Raw genomic sequence first — 18,584 nt, 5'->3', positions numbered from 1 at the left:
TATCCTAGATTAACTAATGTAAAATGTGGAGGAGGAGCAATGAAGGAATAGGAAGAGCATTGGTGATTTGGCAAATTTAATGTAACATTCAGAAGAACTTGTGGGAAATTAAAGTACTGAACATCACAATATTTGCTTTTATAAATTGATTTTTCTTAAATATGAAGCTACAAATTCCATATATTGTCCTGCCCTGTAGTTGGACGATGCTCAAGATGTCTGCCAACATCAAACTCTAGAGGTCCTCCACTCCTTCCCACTTAAAACAAGTGAATGAAAGTCAAGTAGACGCAGCTAAACAAGGCGAGTTATTATTGGCATCACCAATAACACAAATAACACACTGGAGTAGAAAGACAATCCTCCAGCAATAAACCTGAAATCAAATGTTAGCAGCTCCATTGTGACTCCACATCCTACCATGAAGTTTGATTACGATGTGAGTGTCCGACTAGAAGCTCTAAGAGCTCGTCTCCTGATCTACATTTATCTTTGGCTCTCTAGTTTACGTGTGGTGCTTGTGATCTGCAGGGTGTTCTTTATCATGAATGATGGGAGCCATCCAGTCCATCTTGTTATTATTGCTGTGTTTGTAGAAATGATGGCATTGAGAAACAACCTCAGGCGTTGGGGTGTCACATTGAAAATGTTCAGTTTAATAAAATAGGCTACTGGAAAAATTACAAAGTAAAACTGTAAAATGGTGAAGGAAAACAACTGTAAAATGTAAAACAGTGTGTCAGTACCACCGAAACACTGAAATGACACACACAGACCAGTAGAATATTTTTAAATTGTTAACCCATCAAAAAAAAAAATCTTTTTCTTGTTAAAAAAATGGTAAGCACAACACGGAAAAACGAGACATGTCATCAGAAAGGAAATCATATTCTACCTTCCATTTAGGACACCAAGCTATTAAAGAATAGTTGCTGTTTACTGACCATGTCTGGCTTGCTCTGATACTCTGTCACGTGGTTACCAAGAATATATATTCTTTAAACGGCCACCTTACATTAAATTAACTCAGAATAATCAGAGCTATTTGCTTTATGTAGCTGTTTCTTCAATATTACTTTATATTAATGTGTTCCTAATCTAAGATATGTTTGTATGTTTCCATTTTAGGATGCAGAACTTAAACATTTTCTGTTATTTTTCTTGGCACCGATTTCTAAATTTGCATACTGTTATGATATTTACATAAATAGTCATTTAGCCCGTTACAATAACGGGCGCTAGAACAGTAGTGCATAAACATTAGTAGGAACAGTCTATATTAAATGGCAAGGGACTTTGACCGCATTCTTTTTGTTGATCGTATTTTTCTTTCTTTCAGCCTTTCTTTTGTTGATGTTTACTTGCTGAGCTGACCGTTCTTCGTGGGCTGCCGCCGTGTATTGTGTGTATTAATTAATAACAGTATTAATTTTCTGTGACAGTAATACTGTCTTGTACGGCTCTATTCAATAAGGGCGCGCACAAAAAGGCGAGCTTCAAAAGGGCAACCTCAATTGAGCGCGGCGCACCCTTGTTGAAGGATACCGTCTTGTACGTCCGCTGGCTTGTACATCCGTAATATACCTTTAATTTTCTCTGGCGGTAATACAAGCGTGCACGTCAGTAATATGCCTTTAATCTCCTCTGACAGTAATACTGGCTTGTATGTGGCTGTAAAATGCGTCAATGTATTGTGTACCTTTAATTTCCTCTCGCAGTAATACTGGTTTGTATTTCCGTAAAATGCCTCTAATTTTCTCTGACAGTAATATTGTGCACTCACCGTGCCCCGCGCATGCACACTTCATTTCCTTGTCTTAAGACTGCGGTAGTTAAACCCCTACTTAAGAAAAATAATCTCGATCCCTCTGCTCTTGAAAATTATAGACCCATCTCTAACCTGCCCTTCTTAAGTAAAATTCTAGAGAAGGCAGTCGTTATACAGTTAAATGAGCACCTCAATAAACATGCTATTCTTGATAAATTTCAGTCAGGTTTTAGAACAAATCACAGCACAGAAACTGCACTCGTTAATGTAGTAAATGACTTGCGGGTAAATGCAGACAGAGGCCATTTATCTGTTCTCATCCTCTTAGATCTGAGTGCCGCATTTGACACCATTGATCATAATATTCTTAAGAATCGCCTTAGTCAATGGGTGGGCCTCTCTGGCAGTGTCTTAAATTGGTTTGAATCCTACCTGGCAGGGAGAAAATTCTTTGTTAGTTGTGGTAATTATAACTCAAAGACACATGATATTCTATATGGTGTTCCACAAGCCTCTATCCTGGGTCCACTGCTCTTCTCAATCTACATGCTTCCATTAGGTCAGATTATCTCAGGGCACAACGTGAGCTACCACAGCTATGCTGATGACACACAGCTGTATTTATCAATAGCACCTGATGACCCCAAATCTCTTGATTCGCTAACACAATGTCTAACTTGTATCTCAGAATGGATGAATAGTAACTTTCTCAAATTAAATAAAGAAAAAACTGAAATCTTAGTGATTGGCAATAATGGATACAATGAGGCTATTAGAAATAAACTGGATGCATTAGGATTAAAAGTCAATTCGGAGGTAAAAAGCTTAGGGGTAACCATTGATTGTAATCTGAATTTTAAATCGCATATTAATCAGATCACTAGGACAGCATTTTTTCACCTAAGAAACATAGCAAAAGTTAGACCTCTTATATCATCGAAAGATGCAGAGAAATTAGTTCATGCGTTTGTTTTCAGTCGGCTAGATTACTGTAACGCACTCCTCTCAGGACTACCCAAAAAAGACATCAATCGTTTGCAACTAGTGCAGAATGCAGCTGCTAGAATCCTTACCAGGAAAAGAAAATCCGAACACATTTCTCCAGTTTTGATGTCACTACACTGGTTACCTGTGTCATTCAGAATTGACTTTAAAATTCTGCTTATGGTTTATAAAGCTTTAAATAATCTCGCCCCATCTTATATATCGGAATGTCTGACATCTTATATTCCAAATCGTAACCTCAGATCCTCAACTGAGTGTCTCCTTAGAATTCCAAGAGCAAAACTTAAAAGAAGTGGTGAGGCGGCCTTCTGCTGTTATGCACCTAAAATCTGGAATAGCCTGCCAGTAGGAATTCGCCAGGCTAATACAGTGGAGCACTTTAAAAAACTACTGAAAACACATTACTTTAACATGGCTTTCTCATAACGTCACTTTAATTTAATCCTGATACTCTGTATATCTAATTCATTATAATAACTATTCATTCAAAATCTGTACTAACCCCTACTCTCTCTTCTGTTTCCTTTTCCGGTGTCCTGTTGGTGGTTGCGTGCGCCACCACCATCTACCCAAAGCGCCATGATGTTCCAACAATGATGGATGGATTAAAAGCCAGAAGTCTGTATGACCATCAGCATCAAGTGACTCCGTGAGAACCCTAACTACAAAGAGGACTATTTCATTTATGTTAGGTAGAATGCCCAGAGGGGACTGGGCGGTCTCGTGGCCTGGAACCCCTACAGATTTTATTTTTTTTCTCCAGCCTTCTGGAGTTTTTTTTTTGTTTTTTCTGTCCACCCTGGCCATCGGACCTTACTCCTTTCTATGTTAATTAATGTTGTCTTATTTTAATTTCTTATTTTGTCTTTTATTTTTCTTCTCTTCATTATGTAAAGCACTTTGAGCTACTTTTTGTATGAAAATGTGCTATATAAATAAATGTTGTTGTTGTTGTTGTATCAGAAGACACCCACATACGGACACCTGGACGCACATAGGGATTTTATATATATAGATGACACGCCCCCTTTAGCATAGTGCTCCTAGTTAACCAGAGTCAGCAGAATGACATCCCATAAACCACAAAGCGAACTTCACTCCTCCACAAGACAACGTGACACAACTTAAATAAACGTTCAGTTCTTTTCATTCCATTAAAGTGAATGGAGTGACATGTTTGCTGTTGACTGTTGCTCTTTTACTGATACTGGTCTGGGCTTCTGACAGCATTTGTGAGGTTTAGTGATCGGCATGTTTATTACAGTGCATGCATTTCAGCTTCTGTTTAAATGTTCACTTCTATTGTAATGTGCAGTAAAGAAATAAAAACATTTATTTACTGCATAATATAAAAATGTTATAGATTTAAAAATATTCTCACCTTATTTTTTACAGTAAAATTCTGCTAACCACAGCTGCCAGCTCTTTACGGTAATTTTAACATTTTGTTGTTTTTTTACAGTGTACTCTCGTGATGTTCGATACCAGAGAAGGAGCAAAGTCCTACATGTGGAAATCTCATCTAAGCTTCAAGTCCTGACCTTCATCATTCACATCAAGGCTCAAGTTATAATGAAGACATTCAAACCAAGTCAAGTCAAGTTGAGGTTGAAAAGATATCCATCCATTTTCCAACCCGCTGAATCCGAACACAGGGTCACGGGGGTCTGCTGGAGCCAATCCCAGCCAACACAGGGCACAAGGCAGGAACCAATCCCAGGCAGGGTGCCAACCCACCGCAGGACACACACAAACACACCCACACACCAAGCACACACTAGGGACAATTTAGAATCGCCAATCCACCTAACCTGCATGTCTTTGGACTGTGGGAGGAAACTGAAAAGATATAAATAAAAATAAAATAAAATATTGTCAGTGGTCTCCCTTAGACATTCTCCTGTACTCAGAAATGGGGATGGATATTTGAGGAGTAAACTGCAAGACAACAATTATATTTTTATATTATGTACAGTAAAGAATCATCAACATTAAATAAAATCAAATTAATAATATATTGAATAATTATTATAAAAGTTAAGTTAAATAAATCAGACTGCAGCTGCATGAACAAATAAAACCGAGTATATATTCAGATAAAGTACCACTTCCGGTTTCCGGAAAGAGTCCAAAGGTTGATAGAATTCTACAGTTTGTATCGAATACTTGTATTAAAAACTTGGTTGACCAAACTGAAAGTGAGCTCAAGTTTTCGAGTTTACACAAACACTGACACACACACACACACACAACAGTCCAAAAATTGTATTTTCGCACACACGGAGGTTTAAAACGTCGAGATGCATCAAAATTTTGAAATCGAATTTTTGGGGGATTCTACGGAAGCCGAGAGAGGACGTGCAATATCGTTATTTTTTAAAATTGTCTCCTCGAGATAACACACTAACTTTATCGAGATCTTAATAAAACAAAAGATCTTGTTATCTCGAAATTATGAAAAAAATGTATCTGACGTTTAATGTTTAGCTTATTGAAGCCACGTCCTGTTTGAAATGGCAGAATTGATCAGCACATCACATTTTTGCTCAATCAAGGGCTGACGCAGGCTGAAATATGTTTATGCCTTAGTTTAGAAAATAATAACATTAGTGTCCGTCATTTAAGAAGACGGTTAGCAAGGCTTCAGCTCTATAGGTGTCTCAAAGTAAGCGAGCCTGATTGCAGGAGCAAAGGGTAAGTTTCGTTTTCTCGACTTCGCAATAAAATTACTCTGATATCTCGAGGAGACCATTTTAAAAAATAATAACGATATTGCACGTCCTTTTTAGGCTTCCGTAGGATTCCAATACTTTCTCTATGTAAGAAATTTAAAAAGTTTACACATTCAGCGCTATGTGTAATTAATCTAATTATTATATTGTCTGGCGTACTTTAACATACATTTGTATAAACTTAGAATAGACTTTCTCCGAGAAAACAATTCTTAATAGGAAGAAACGTCATTGGGATGTAAAGAATTGGTTCACTTTAAAGTCCCCGCCATTTGGATTAACGCTTCTTCACATATTCCTGATAACTGCATTACTTCTCACACACGTTTAATTAAAGAAAATACATTTCAAAAGGCTCTTCTACTTCAAAGTCATGTGGCTACGTAATCTACTCTCATTTTAAAATAATTTTGCACACTGTAAACTAACAAAATATTTTCCCAATCGCCCCTAATTTCCAAAGCCCTACACTCGCAGTAAATGCCGTCTGTCGGTTTGCCCCCTTATTTGTGAACACTGTCGCCCATTCTCAGCCCCCCATGACTGACCCCCTGCTCACCACTTTAAACAATGAAGACAGACAGTTGAACTCCAGCCCATAATAGTCGAGTCGCGGCTCTGCTGAGCTCTGCAGCTTTCACATTTTGTATTTTGATGGCTTCATGTGGTCCGACACAAACAGCCCGATTGGCTCGAGTCCTGTTCTTCATTTAACACGGCCATCTCTAGTACGCTAAAGTATCAAAGTGTACAGAAATACTGAAAGTAGCTGGAAAGGATAAAAGACATTAAATAAAACAATACCGTTACAAATATCACAAAATTGTACTCGCAATGCCATGCCAGCTGTTCAATTTACTGTATCCCTCCAGCAGCACTAGCTTGTATAATGTTTGTATTTTTTATTTCCCATTAAACAAATCAAAGTCTCCCTGTTACAGTGAAACCGCACGAGCATCTTTTATGATAAGAAAATACCAAAAAATTAAATAATTTAATTTTTTTCCAATAGGTCTCAGTATGAGACAAACTGGTGGAAACGAATCTTGAACGCTCCCTGTAAAGTTACATTTCGACGCCACTTTTAAAAAGTTTGCCGATGATGGCTTTAGAAGAAAAAGGAAAAAACGCAAAGAACACGCAGAGCTCGAGAAAAATCAGAAATGAACGACGGGGGGCCATGCGGGAGCGAGCGGCTGAACAAGCGCGTGCCCGACGAATAGCACAAGTTCGGAGCATGCGCGAAATCAAAAGGCGAAACGGCGCGGAGAAGTGCACGAGCGCGAAGAGAGCTGAAGTAATCCCGAGTTAACGCGTCTCCGCCAAGTCAGATGTAGCATTACATTTCACGGGACACCGACCAGAAAATAAACTAACGTATCAGCAGCTAAAAGTGCGAGACCCCCGTCATCCACAATAAACTCGTGAAGGTGCGATTTGCTGTGCCGCCTCCTCCTCCACGTAACGCTCAACTTCCAACACTTAAAAGCGAACCACGCGGCGTCAGGCACCTCCTCAAATTTAAAGCCACCTAGCATGTCGCGATCTTACTCACTGCTGGCATTCCCACCTGTACGCGATCCCCACGTTCGACTTTGTCTTACCTTCTGCACCTTTGCTTGGTCTTCTGGCCGTAAAGAAGTCTGAGCACGTGGGTCTCATAAGTGCAAACAGAGAGGAACTGCAGCACGCCGTAGATACAGTAGCTACTACGTCATTCACGGAACTCCCATAACACCACGCCCACTGCAAGGATGAACTGCCCGCTTATTGTAAGGCAGCATCTCTGAAGCGACGGCCGCGGTAAGAATGGCAGCAATTGATGTTACTTGGGACAAGCAGAAATGACTTTTAGTCTCAGACGTATGCTATCGAAGCTTTTTAAATTAACGCAACTAATTTCTAAGCATCTTGCCAAAAAGAGTTACTATTTCAAAAGTCTGCTTAATAAGTTTTTTTTCAGTCAAGTGTCACATTATACTGAAAGTAAAAAAGCATATTAGCATCGCCCTGTTTCAGACATACCTCATGAGAAAAGTAATGTTAAGAGACACCGTTACCTTCTTACTATACACTGAGATTTCCAGTTAGGAGACTTCAGGTCTGACATTGTGGTCATCAAAACAGGAGCGCCACAGGAGACTGTACTTTCTCCGGTCCTGTTCAGCCTATATACATCGGACCTGTCCTGACACGTGCAAAAGTTCACTGACGACACTGCTATCGTGGGCTGCATCAGGAGTGGGCAGGAGGAGGAGTATAGGGACCTAATCAAGGACTTTGTTAAATGGTGCGACTCAAACCACCTACACCTGAACACCAGCAAAACCAAGGAGCTGGTGGTGGATTTTAGGAGGACCAGACCCCTCATGGACCCCGTGATCATCAGAGGTGACTGTGTGCAGATGGTGCAGACCTATAAATACCTGGGAGTGCAGCTGGATGATAAATTGGACTGGACTGCCAATACTGATGCTCTGTGTAAGAGAGGACAGAGCCGACTACTTCATTAGAAGGCTGGCGTCCTTCAACATCTGCAATAAGATGCTGCAGATGTTCTACCAGACGGTTGTGGTGTGCGCCCTCTTCTATGCGGTGGTGTGCTGGGGAGGCAGCATAAAGAAGAAGGACACCTCATGCTTGGACAAATTGGTGAGGAAGGCAGGCTCTATTATAGGCATGGAGCTGGACAGTTTAACATCTACGGCAGAGTGACAGGCGCTGAGCAGACTCCTGTCAATCATGGAGAATCCACTGAACAGGATCATCTCCAGACAGAGGAGCAGCTTCAGCGACAGACTGCTGTCACCGTCCTGCTCCACTGACAGACTGAGGAGATCGTTCCTCCCCCAAACTATGCGACTCTTCAATTCCACCCGGGGGGGGTAAACGATAACATTATTCAAAGTTATTGTCTGTTATACCTGCATTGTTATCACTCTTTAATTTAATATTGTTTTTTATCAGTATGCTTCTGCTGGAATATGTGAATTTCTCCTTGGGATTAATAAAGTATCTATCTATCTATCTATCTATCTATCTATCTATCTATCTATCTATCTATCTATCTATCTATCTATCTATCTATCTATCTATCTATCTATCTATCTAATGAGACACATCAATAATACAGAATTAACAGACGTCATGGTAGAGCACAATCCTAGCAAGAGTCAGGGGCGAGGCAGGAACAATCCCTGGACAGGACGCCAGCCCATCGCAGGTTGAGCCCACTCACAACAGCCAATGGAGTGTGTCAGGAAAACGGAGCACCGGGAGGAAACCGACATGGACATGGAGGGAACATGCAGGCTGTGGGCAGGGAGGACTTGAGATCTGAACTCTGGTTGCCTTGGTGAGACCACCACCATTATTGGTGCTTTCTTTGAAACTTTATTTGTTTTGTTTTCAGTCATGTTTTAATCAAATACATTTTATGTAGTTATGAAGATAATTATTTGTAATTATGAATATTTATCATTTATTAATTTAATGTGGCTTAAAATGATTTATTCCTAGAAAACACAAATGGACTTTGCAGTTATTGGTGCATTTTTACAACTCTGAACATGAAAACATTAGCAATCTATACATATAAAGGAGAGTTGGTATCCGTGTGGCTGTGTTTGTGGAGGGACGGAGAGTTAAGGCAGGTGTTGGAGTCACGTGATCATCTCCCCTCCCATTCACTTCATTTCATTCACTTCATTTCACTCCGAGCTGAGCTCCACAGCTGACGCGGTTAGTCCTTTCTCCTTTACTGATTTACTGTTTAGTAGACGAGGTACTTACTGAATTGTATTTTTTCCTTTAGTGTTTCTTAGTGTTTAGTAGACGCGGTGTGCCGGTGTTCCTGGCGGTGTTGCGGTTTAGTGTTACTTTCTACTTCGTTTTTGTACTTTAGTGTTTAATAATAAATAATAATAATTCATTACATTTATATAGCGCTGTTCTCAGTACACAAAGCGCTAAAAAAAGTGAGTGATACTTAGCTGATAGCAGCACAGCACAACGGAGCCGGTAGGACAGGCGGGTGTGGTAGCGTAGGTGAGCGGCGATAGCAAGCAGCAGGAGGAGGAAGCAGGATTTGGATGTTCCAATACACAGCTATAAAGAGTAACGCTGTCAGATTTTGCAATGAATGAGTTGGTAAATAATGATTATTTATCAACAGATCACATGAGCAAATTCAACAAAATTTTAGCTGCGCATACAATTTTCCAACCTTAAAAGGATTTGCTAATGTGGACTCCTGACATACCTATAATGCCCATTCCACAAAATGCAAAACATATTCCAATACTACCTTCTGCAGCGACTGAACGAGTGACTCACTGGGTGTGTACCTATTATGATGGTGCTGTAATTCATGTCTATGACAGTTTAAACGCTGATCAAAAATTCAACCTCACCGAAGAGCAGCTTCGTGTCCTTCGTGCTTTGTTTCCATACAAACCTCCCATAGTTTATGAAGACGCACAGCAACAATTAAATCATACAGATTCTGGTGTATTCGCAATTACATTTGCTGTGTGTATTTCTTTAGGTATTGACCCAAGTGATCAACTTTTTACTATTTCTTCAATGCGAAATCACTTACAAATAATTTTTGTTACTCGACAATTGCTTTCATTCCCTGTCGAAAGTAGCCGACGGGCGACACCAGTTACAAATATTCAGTGCGTTCAAAGACCTGTACGAAGTACGGCGACTAACACAGTCACTCATAAAAGGGGAGATGACTCGGTGCAGGAAATGGGGATTGAAACTACCTGGGGGACATGCAATCAACGAGGAGATTAAACGGATCTCAAGAGACGTCTTCTAGGTTGGAAAAAAGGCACTTGGCTGCCAAAATCATATATATATACACACACACACACACACACACATATATATATATATATATATATATATATATATATATATATATATACACATACATATATATACATATGTAAATAATATGTATATATATATACATACATACATAAATTTATATATATATATATATATATATATATATATATATATATATATATATACAGTGGGGCAAAAAAGTATTTAGTCAGCCACCAATTGTGCAAGTTCTCCCACTTAAAAAGATGAGAGAGGCCTGTAATTTTCATCATAGGTATCCCTCAACTATGAGAGACAAAATGAGAAAAAAAATCCAGAAAATCCCATTGTCTGATTTTTGAAGAATTTATTTGCAAATTATGGTGGAAAAAAAGTATTTGGTCAATAACAAAAGTTCACCTCAATACTTTGTTACCCTTTGTTGGCAATGACAGCGGTCAAACGTTTTCTGTAAGTCTTCACAAGGTTTTCACACACTGTTGCTGGTATTTTGGCCCATTCCTCCATGCAGATCTCCTCTAGAGCAATGATGTTTTGGGGCTGTCGCTGGGCAACACGGACTTTCAACTCCCTCCAAAGATTTTCTATGAGGTTGAGATCTGGAGACTGGCTAGGCCACTCCAGGACCTTGAAATGCTTCTTACGAAGCCACTCCTTCGTTACCCGGGCGGTGTGTTTGGGATCATTGTCATGCTGAAAGAACCAGCCACGTTTCATCTTCAATGCCCTTGCTGATGGAAGGAGGTTTTCACTCAAAATCTGACGATACATGGCCCCATTCATTCTTTCCTTTACATGGATCAGTCATCCTGGTCCCTTTGCAGAAAAACAGCCCCAAAGCCTGATGTTTCCACCCCCATGCTTTACAGTAGGTATGGTGTTCTTTGGATGCAACTCAGCATTCTTTCTCCTCCAAACATGACGAGTAGAGTTTTTACCAAAAACTTCTATTTTGGTTTCATCTGACCATATGACATTCTCCCAATCCTCTTCTGGATCATCCAAGTGCTCTCTAGCAAACTTCAGACGGGCCTGCACATGTACTGGCTTAAGCAGGGGACACGTCTGGCACTTCAGGATTTGAGTCCCTGGCGGCGTAGTGTGTTACTAATGGTAGCCTTTGTTACTTTGGTCCCAGCTCTCTGCATGTCATTCACTAGGTCCCCCCGTGTGGTTCTGGGATTTTTGCTCACCGTTCTTGTGATCATTTTGACCCCACGGGGTGAGATCTTGCGTGGAGCCCCAGATTGAGGGAGATTATCAGTGGTCTTGTATGTCTTCCATTTTCTAATAATTGCTCCCACAGTTGATTTCTTCACACCAAGCTGCTTACCTATTGCAGATTCAGTCTTCCCAGCCTGGTGCAGGTCTACAATTTTGTTTCTGGTGTCCTTTGACAGCTCTTTGGTCTTGGCCATAGTGGAGTTTGGAGTGTGACTGTTTGAGGTTGTGGACAGGTGTCTTTTATATTGATAATAAGTTCAAACAGGTGCCATTAATACAGGTAATGAGTGGAGGACAGAGGAGCCGCTTACAGAAGAAGTTACAGGTCTGTGAGAGCCAGAAATCTTGCTTGTTTGTAGGTGACCAAATACTTATTTTCCACTATGATTTGCAAATAAATTCTTTAAAAATCAGACAATGTGATTTTCTGGATTTTTTTTTTCTCATTTTGTCTCTCATAGTTGAGGTATACCTATGATGAAAATTACAGGCCTCTCTCATCTTTTTAAGTGGGAGAACTTACACAATTGGTGGCTGACTAAATACTTTTTTGCCCCACTGTGTATATATATATATATATATATATATATATATATATATATACATATACATACATATATATATATACATATATACATATACATATATATATATATATTCATACTGTATATACATTATATATATAGAAATTATTTAAATATATATATATATACACACACACACACACACATATATACATATACAGTGGAACCTCGGTTTGCGAGTAACTTGGTTTACGAGTGTTTTGCAAGACGAGCAAAAATTTTTAATAAATTTTGACTTGATAAACGAGCGAGGTCTTGCAGTACGAGTAGTATGTACTGTATACTCTTTGTCTGCTGAGCGTCATGTGATCACAACTGAGCTGATGGTTCTTCTCTCTCTCTCTCTCTTTCGCTGCGGGATTGTGGGCAATCGTCTCCTATTCTCTGTCTGAGTCGGCGTGCCTCACTCATAGTAAACATCCGTACGAGCGTATACTGTTTACAACAGCATTAGCATTGTGACTGTGTGTGCGCGCGCGTGTGTATGTGAGTGTGCTCGCTCGCGCGCGCGCGGATGTGTGCTGTGACGTGCGAGTCCCCGTCTTGCACACTAAGACACAAAGCTGAGTCAACACCAGCTTTATTCAGCTTGAAACAGGACACATCAGTCAGGCAGTGCCCTGCGCATTTATAATGCTCCTTGTTCCTTATATCACCCATCGACGGCAGGCGCTTATAGCATGTCCACGATCTTTTCAGATTCGCTTTTACAGCGAACTGCTACAGTGCTGGGAGACTGTAATTGCTTTGGGACGCTCTTCCGCGTGTCGTCCCATTGGGTGGAATTCCACAAGAGTTTAGAAACTCACTCACACCAGCCATGATTCTTTTCAAAGGTAAAGTGCAGGTTAATTTGTTTTATGTATTTTTACTTTATATTTTGTATTAATCATTTTTATATGAATAGTTTTGGGTTGTGGAACAAATCATCTGAGTTTCCATTATTTCTTATGGGGAAATGCTTTGCACTACGAGCACGTTTCCGGAACGAATTATGCTCGCAAACCGAGGTTCCACTGTACATATACACCTATAGTAATAAAAGGCAAAACCCTCACTGACTCACTCATCACTAACTCTCCTACTTTCCATGTCGGTAGAATGCTGAAATTTGTCAGGCTCATTCCTTACAGGTTACTTACAAAAGTTAAGCAGGTTTTGTTTTGAAATTCTACACGTAACGGTCATAACGGTCGACAATGTCTGCCATGTTAAACTTTCTTATTTATGGCCCCATCTTCACGAAATTTGGTAAGCGGCTTCCCTGCGCTAACCGAAACCGATGTATGTACTTATTTCGGTGGTATGACACCACTGTTGGCTGCCATATTGAACTTTCCAACGGTCTTTGTTACTTAATGGGCCCATCTTCAAGAAATTTGGTATGCGGGTTCCCAACGCTAACTGAATCCCACTTACGTACATATATACGTCCATAGCCTGCAGCTCGGTCCACACTCTGAATCCTCCAGGCACTCCTGAGCATAATCTAATTTTGAAGGTTGCGGCACCAATAATGTTACTGAGAAACTTACAGCCACCGAAACTTTGTAATGGCACGAGACTTCAGGTCACATGCGTGCAAAAGAACCTAATTGAGGCAACTATTTTTACTGGCGGTGGCTCAGGGGAGAGAGTATTTATTCCTCGCATCCCCGTTATACCCTCTGATCTCCCATTTCAATTCAAACGCCTCCAATTTCCAGTAAGGCTCTGCTTCGCAATGACAATTAATAAGTCTCAGGGACAGACTCTACAAAAGGTTGGCATTGATTTGAGGCAAGATTGCTTTTCACATGGCCAACTATACGTTGCATGCTCAAGAGTAATCTCAGCGCACAGCTTGGTTATATTACAACCGGAGGGGCGAACTGACAACGTGGTATACAAAGAGATCTTTAACAAATAATTATTGGTACATTTTCCCTCAGTTTATTATTTAAAATTCTAAAGCAGTACTTCACCACTGCGAAGCGTGGGTATTTTGCTAGTAATATATAAAAATAGTCCAATTAAAATCCATTATAAAAATAATAACTTTTGAAATCATTCAAATTGTTACTTATACTTTTACAATTAAAATCTGACCAACTAACAATACTAATGGGCAGTGTTACTTACACTGCGACAACATTAAAAAGCAGGAGACTACAGGGATAGTGATGACATCTGCCAGCGTTAACAAACCATCACCGGATTTACTGACCTTGGATTGCCAGCCATTTACCCATTTTGGGCCTCTTTGTTAAGGGGTCTCTTGTAGCATTACCCACACTGAGCCAGTGCTCATGTCATTGGGTTCGCCCAAACCTACACTCCCATAGCTTGGGCCACTGTGTCCTGGGTTATCTTTGTCATATTCTACCAGAGAGTATTTTAAAACAGAAAAATGTGCAAATACAGGTCAGGTCAGGTTGGGGACCATGCACTGGTACCCACCACATGATGAAACACCCCAGGATCCTGATTGGCAACCCCCCAAACAGACACGTGATCCAGTCTCACCCTACGGAAATGACCATCTATCTGCCACAGTCAGGTGTTAGGTGGGCATCCCCTTGGCCTGGTCCTACAATGAGAACTGTGCCACATGACCGTAGTGCCATAACTGATGCTCCCTCATAAAGCAGGTAATGTGTCTCATTTGGGACAATGTCAGCAACCACTCGTTGAGCATAAAGTCAAACCACAGTACCAAAGGAGTACTATCTCTGGATAGTGTCCATGTCACACAAACATATAGCAAAACAGGAAGCACCGGGAGTGTAAAGACTTGGGGCCTCATGTATAATGGCGTGTGTAGAATTTACACTAAAACATGGCGTATGGACAAAACTGCAAGTGTGCATACGCTGCAAAAAGTCAGATTCATAAAACTGTGCATAAGCAAAGTTCCACACACTTATAAATCTCAATCAACATGAAATTTTTTCCACGTGCAGGTGCCTACAGCCTCACTCTGACTCCTCCCAGAATTTCACATATTTAAATATGCAAATCAATATAAATAGTCCCTTCTGTTCAGTGTTTTGTTGAAAGACAATAGCAAGAGCACATGGAAAAAAGAAGAATTTCAGCGAATGCGAAATGGAGGTCCTGCACAGTGAAGTGTTGGCAAGTAAAAACATACTACAGTAAAACCTGCTAATGTGACCCCCCATGTAAGGTGACCACTTTTCCTTGGTCCCTTCAGAAACAGGGTGTTTTAAATGGCAAAATGTTTGAATAAAGTGACCATCTGCCTGATGTGAACATTGACCACTTCTCCTTGATCCCTAGGAAGAAAATCATCTTGTCTATAGAGAACAGATAATAAAATAATAATTTGGGAAAACATAACAATTTGGTCCCTTTATTATCTGAAGGTGTAATAAATCATGTTAGGTCTTCTCGAAGGGATAGGTGTCCAGGATACTACTGGAATAGCCCTAACTTCCCATCCCTCTTCTTACCTTTGTCAACACAGGACTCTATGTTGCTTCTTTAGATTACTAATTTCTGTCGAATTTCTTTGAATCTCCCTCTTTGCGCAACTCAATTTTGTAACCATTTCCTCAGTTCTAACCGTGATTTAAAACAAGGCAGTTCTGCAGTTCACCTAAAAATGTCTAAGAAGGGGTATTAAGAGCGTAGTCCTCGCCAGAAGTGCGACTTGTTACTTTTTTTGGAGTGCCACAGTGAAAGAAAAACTGCGGAGGAGTTCAGCGTCAGTAAAACTACTGTCAACGATATAAAGAAACGGACGTCCAAGTGAAAGGAACCAAAAGAAGAGAACGAGTCCCTATGATACAATTAATGAACTAACTCTTAATTGGTTCTCAAAGATGAGAGGAATAAACATGAGAGTGTCTGGACCTGTGCTGCAGGAAGTAGCCTTGAAATTCGCTGCAGAATTGAGCTTACCCGATTTTAAGGAGTCATCAGGCTGGCTGGAAATCTTTAAGGTACGAAATGAGATTTCATCCAAAATCCTGACAGGTTATTCTAATGAAGTGAACACAGAGACTATACAGAAATATAAGTGTAACTTGTCTGAATTTATTGGTAATTACGAGCCACAGAATATCTTCAATGCAGATGAACGTGGTTTGTTTTTAAAGCGATGTCAGATCAGTCGCTGGTGATAAAAGGTGACACATGTAAGGCTGGAAAATCTTCAAAGGAACGGCTTTCGGTTCTTTTGTGTTCTAGCGCAACAAGTGAGAAATTAAGTCCACTCGTAATTTGGTAAATCAAAAAACCTAAGTGTTTCAAAAACATTAAGAACAGTCAACTTCTGGATATATGGCGATCACATAGGGAATCTTGGATGAATTCAGAGCTGTTCATTGACTGGTTGAACAGTGTCAACACCATAATGAAAAAGCAGAAACGAAACATTTTAATGATTGTAGACAATTGCCCAAGTCATATCCCAGTAGAAAACCTATCTAACGTACCTTTAAAAGCCCTTCCTCCTAACTCCATCTCCATTCTACAACCACTGGACCAAGGAGTGATCAGTGCTTTCAAAGCTTACTATCGCAGTAGAGTGTTGTACCGTGTTAGCCATCGATTGATACAGGAGAAAGTGGGTGAAATGACAGCTTTTATTGGATAACTAAATAGATTACAAACGCAAGCTTTCGAGGCAGATAAGGACCCTTCATCAGGCCTTGCACCTTCAAGGTTACACCTGCCTGATTACCATTCAACACTGTAGCGGGTTGGACAATGGATGGATGGATGGATGGATGGATGAAAAATCTTAGTTATACATGTTTAATGACTCCATCCAGCCAGCCACCAATCCATCTCAAATCCACTTATTTCATTTCAGGATTTTAGGTAACAACAACACGTCTAGATGGACCTCAATGTGGTGTCGGCTCATCACCAGGAAAACACCATCATCTCATGTATGCCTGTAATCAAAGTGACCAGAACTGAAGAGCCAGTTAGCATAAAATGAATCTCTTAGATGGAAGAGAAGGAAACGAGTCTTCAGAAGGTCACCCACAGGAAAAGGGAGAAGATAAAAACTCCACATGAACAACAATGGGACATGGGATTTGAACTCACATGACTGAATCTGAGGCAGAAGGTGTGGTGATCACTGCACCACAATGCTGGACTAATAAATAAACAGATGTAGAGTTTAATTTTAATGTTATTAAGTCATCAACTATATTTATGTTTTAATTGGTTTTAAGTACTTATGTTGGTAAAAGTGGTTGGCCGGTGAGCGTTACCAGCCAGGAAAATGACATGTCAGTGAGTCAGACATTTATGAAGAGTCTCAAAAAAAATTAAAACATTGAGCTTCTTCTGAGTTAGACATTTCTCACAGATCTTTGAGTCATCTAATGTTTAGGTCTGTAAATGTATCGGCCAAGATTGATTCCTGGGTGAATACAGGATGATCATGATCGCTGTTTACAATTCTTCAAAATGGTGATGAATGAAGAAAGACAAGGCAATGGCATCACTGACAAAATTACGAGTACCAACGAAGCTCAATTTAAAGTTTCAGGTGCTGTAAATCAGCACAACTGTGTCTACTATTGCACAGAAAATCCTCATGTAATGATAAAAGAACTGCTGGATCAGCTGGGGGTCACAGTTTGGGTGGTCTTTCATGTAAACGGTGTGAGAGCAATATAGGAGGAATAGACTGGCCGGGATGGAGCTGAATCGATATCCTGCTGAAAGAAAAGATTAAAGGATGGAATGGAGGAGGTGGAGGATCAAGAGCAGTTCCTCCCCCAGTATAATAGATGGCAGTGCTCCACTGGTGAGAACCCAGTAAGGACACCCGCAGGGATATATGGGAGTCGTGCTTCTGAGGGACAATCCTGTCAGGGTCCTTGGGTGCCACCCTGGGGGTGCTGCTGGGAGAGGGACTACTGCTTCAGGAGACTTCCATCTGACCCAGAGGGTCTTCTGTCGGGGTCTGCGCAGGTCCAGGAAGTTAGTGATGAACAGAGTGAAGCCTCACGAAGCAACAAAACATTTGAAGGAATTGTGTCAGAAATGGTGTCGATCAACTTCAATGATGTTCTTTTAACTTTTATTACTTTTATCTTTCACTGCTACAGACTGGCAATGAAGAGAAGGGTTCATCATCGGCTTCCAGTGTCTGTTAAAAAAAAACAAAAAAAAAACAATGCCAACAGGCGGAATGTACAATACGATAAGTTTTACTAACACAGAACAAGACCCAACCCCCTCCTCAATACCTCCTCTTGCTCACCATTGGTCCATAGTTTGTTGAATGAAAAAGCAAAAAAAAAATTCTTATAATATTTCACATAGGGAGGACCTCCGGACACGAAACCTGTGATCTGCTTATTGTGAGACCCCAACACTACCATTGTGTTCTTAAAAAACAAGGAGACTGAAATAAAGTCAAAAGAAGTCAATGAGCAGCTG

The 18,584-nt window shown here is 40.3% G+C and overlaps 4 protein-coding genes across 5 annotated transcripts in view; 2 read left to right on the top strand and 2 right to left on the bottom strand.

The window, feature by feature from the left end:
* Positions 1 to 18,584, bottom strand: part of LOC114641514 (gastrula zinc finger protein XlCGF7.1-like) — a 688,851-nt gene that overhangs the window by 9,641 nt on the left and 660,626 nt on the right. The gene's annotated exons all lie outside the window — the stretch shown is intronic.
* Positions 1 to 18,584, top strand: part of LOC114641540 (tigger transposable element-derived protein 1-like) — a 769,935-nt gene that overhangs the window by 248,259 nt on the left and 503,092 nt on the right. The gene's annotated exons all lie outside the window — the stretch shown is intronic.
* LOC114641539 (zinc finger protein 501-like) overlaps positions 1 to 18,584 on the top strand; it is a 419,195-nt gene that overhangs the window by 79,966 nt on the left and 320,645 nt on the right. The window lies entirely within an intron of this gene.
* Positions 1 to 18,584, bottom strand: part of LOC127527842 (oocyte zinc finger protein XlCOF26-like) — a 192,433-nt gene that overhangs the window by 12,208 nt on the left and 161,641 nt on the right. The gene's annotated exons all lie outside the window — the stretch shown is intronic.

This window comes from Erpetoichthys calabaricus, chromosome 5 (assembly GCF_900747795.2).
Source record: "Erpetoichthys calabaricus chromosome 5, fErpCal1.3, whole genome shotgun sequence".
Classification (NCBI taxonomy): domain Eukaryota; kingdom Metazoa; phylum Chordata; class Cladistia; order Polypteriformes; family Polypteridae; genus Erpetoichthys; species Erpetoichthys calabaricus.
This window is presented reverse-complemented; position numbering and strand designations above follow the sequence as displayed.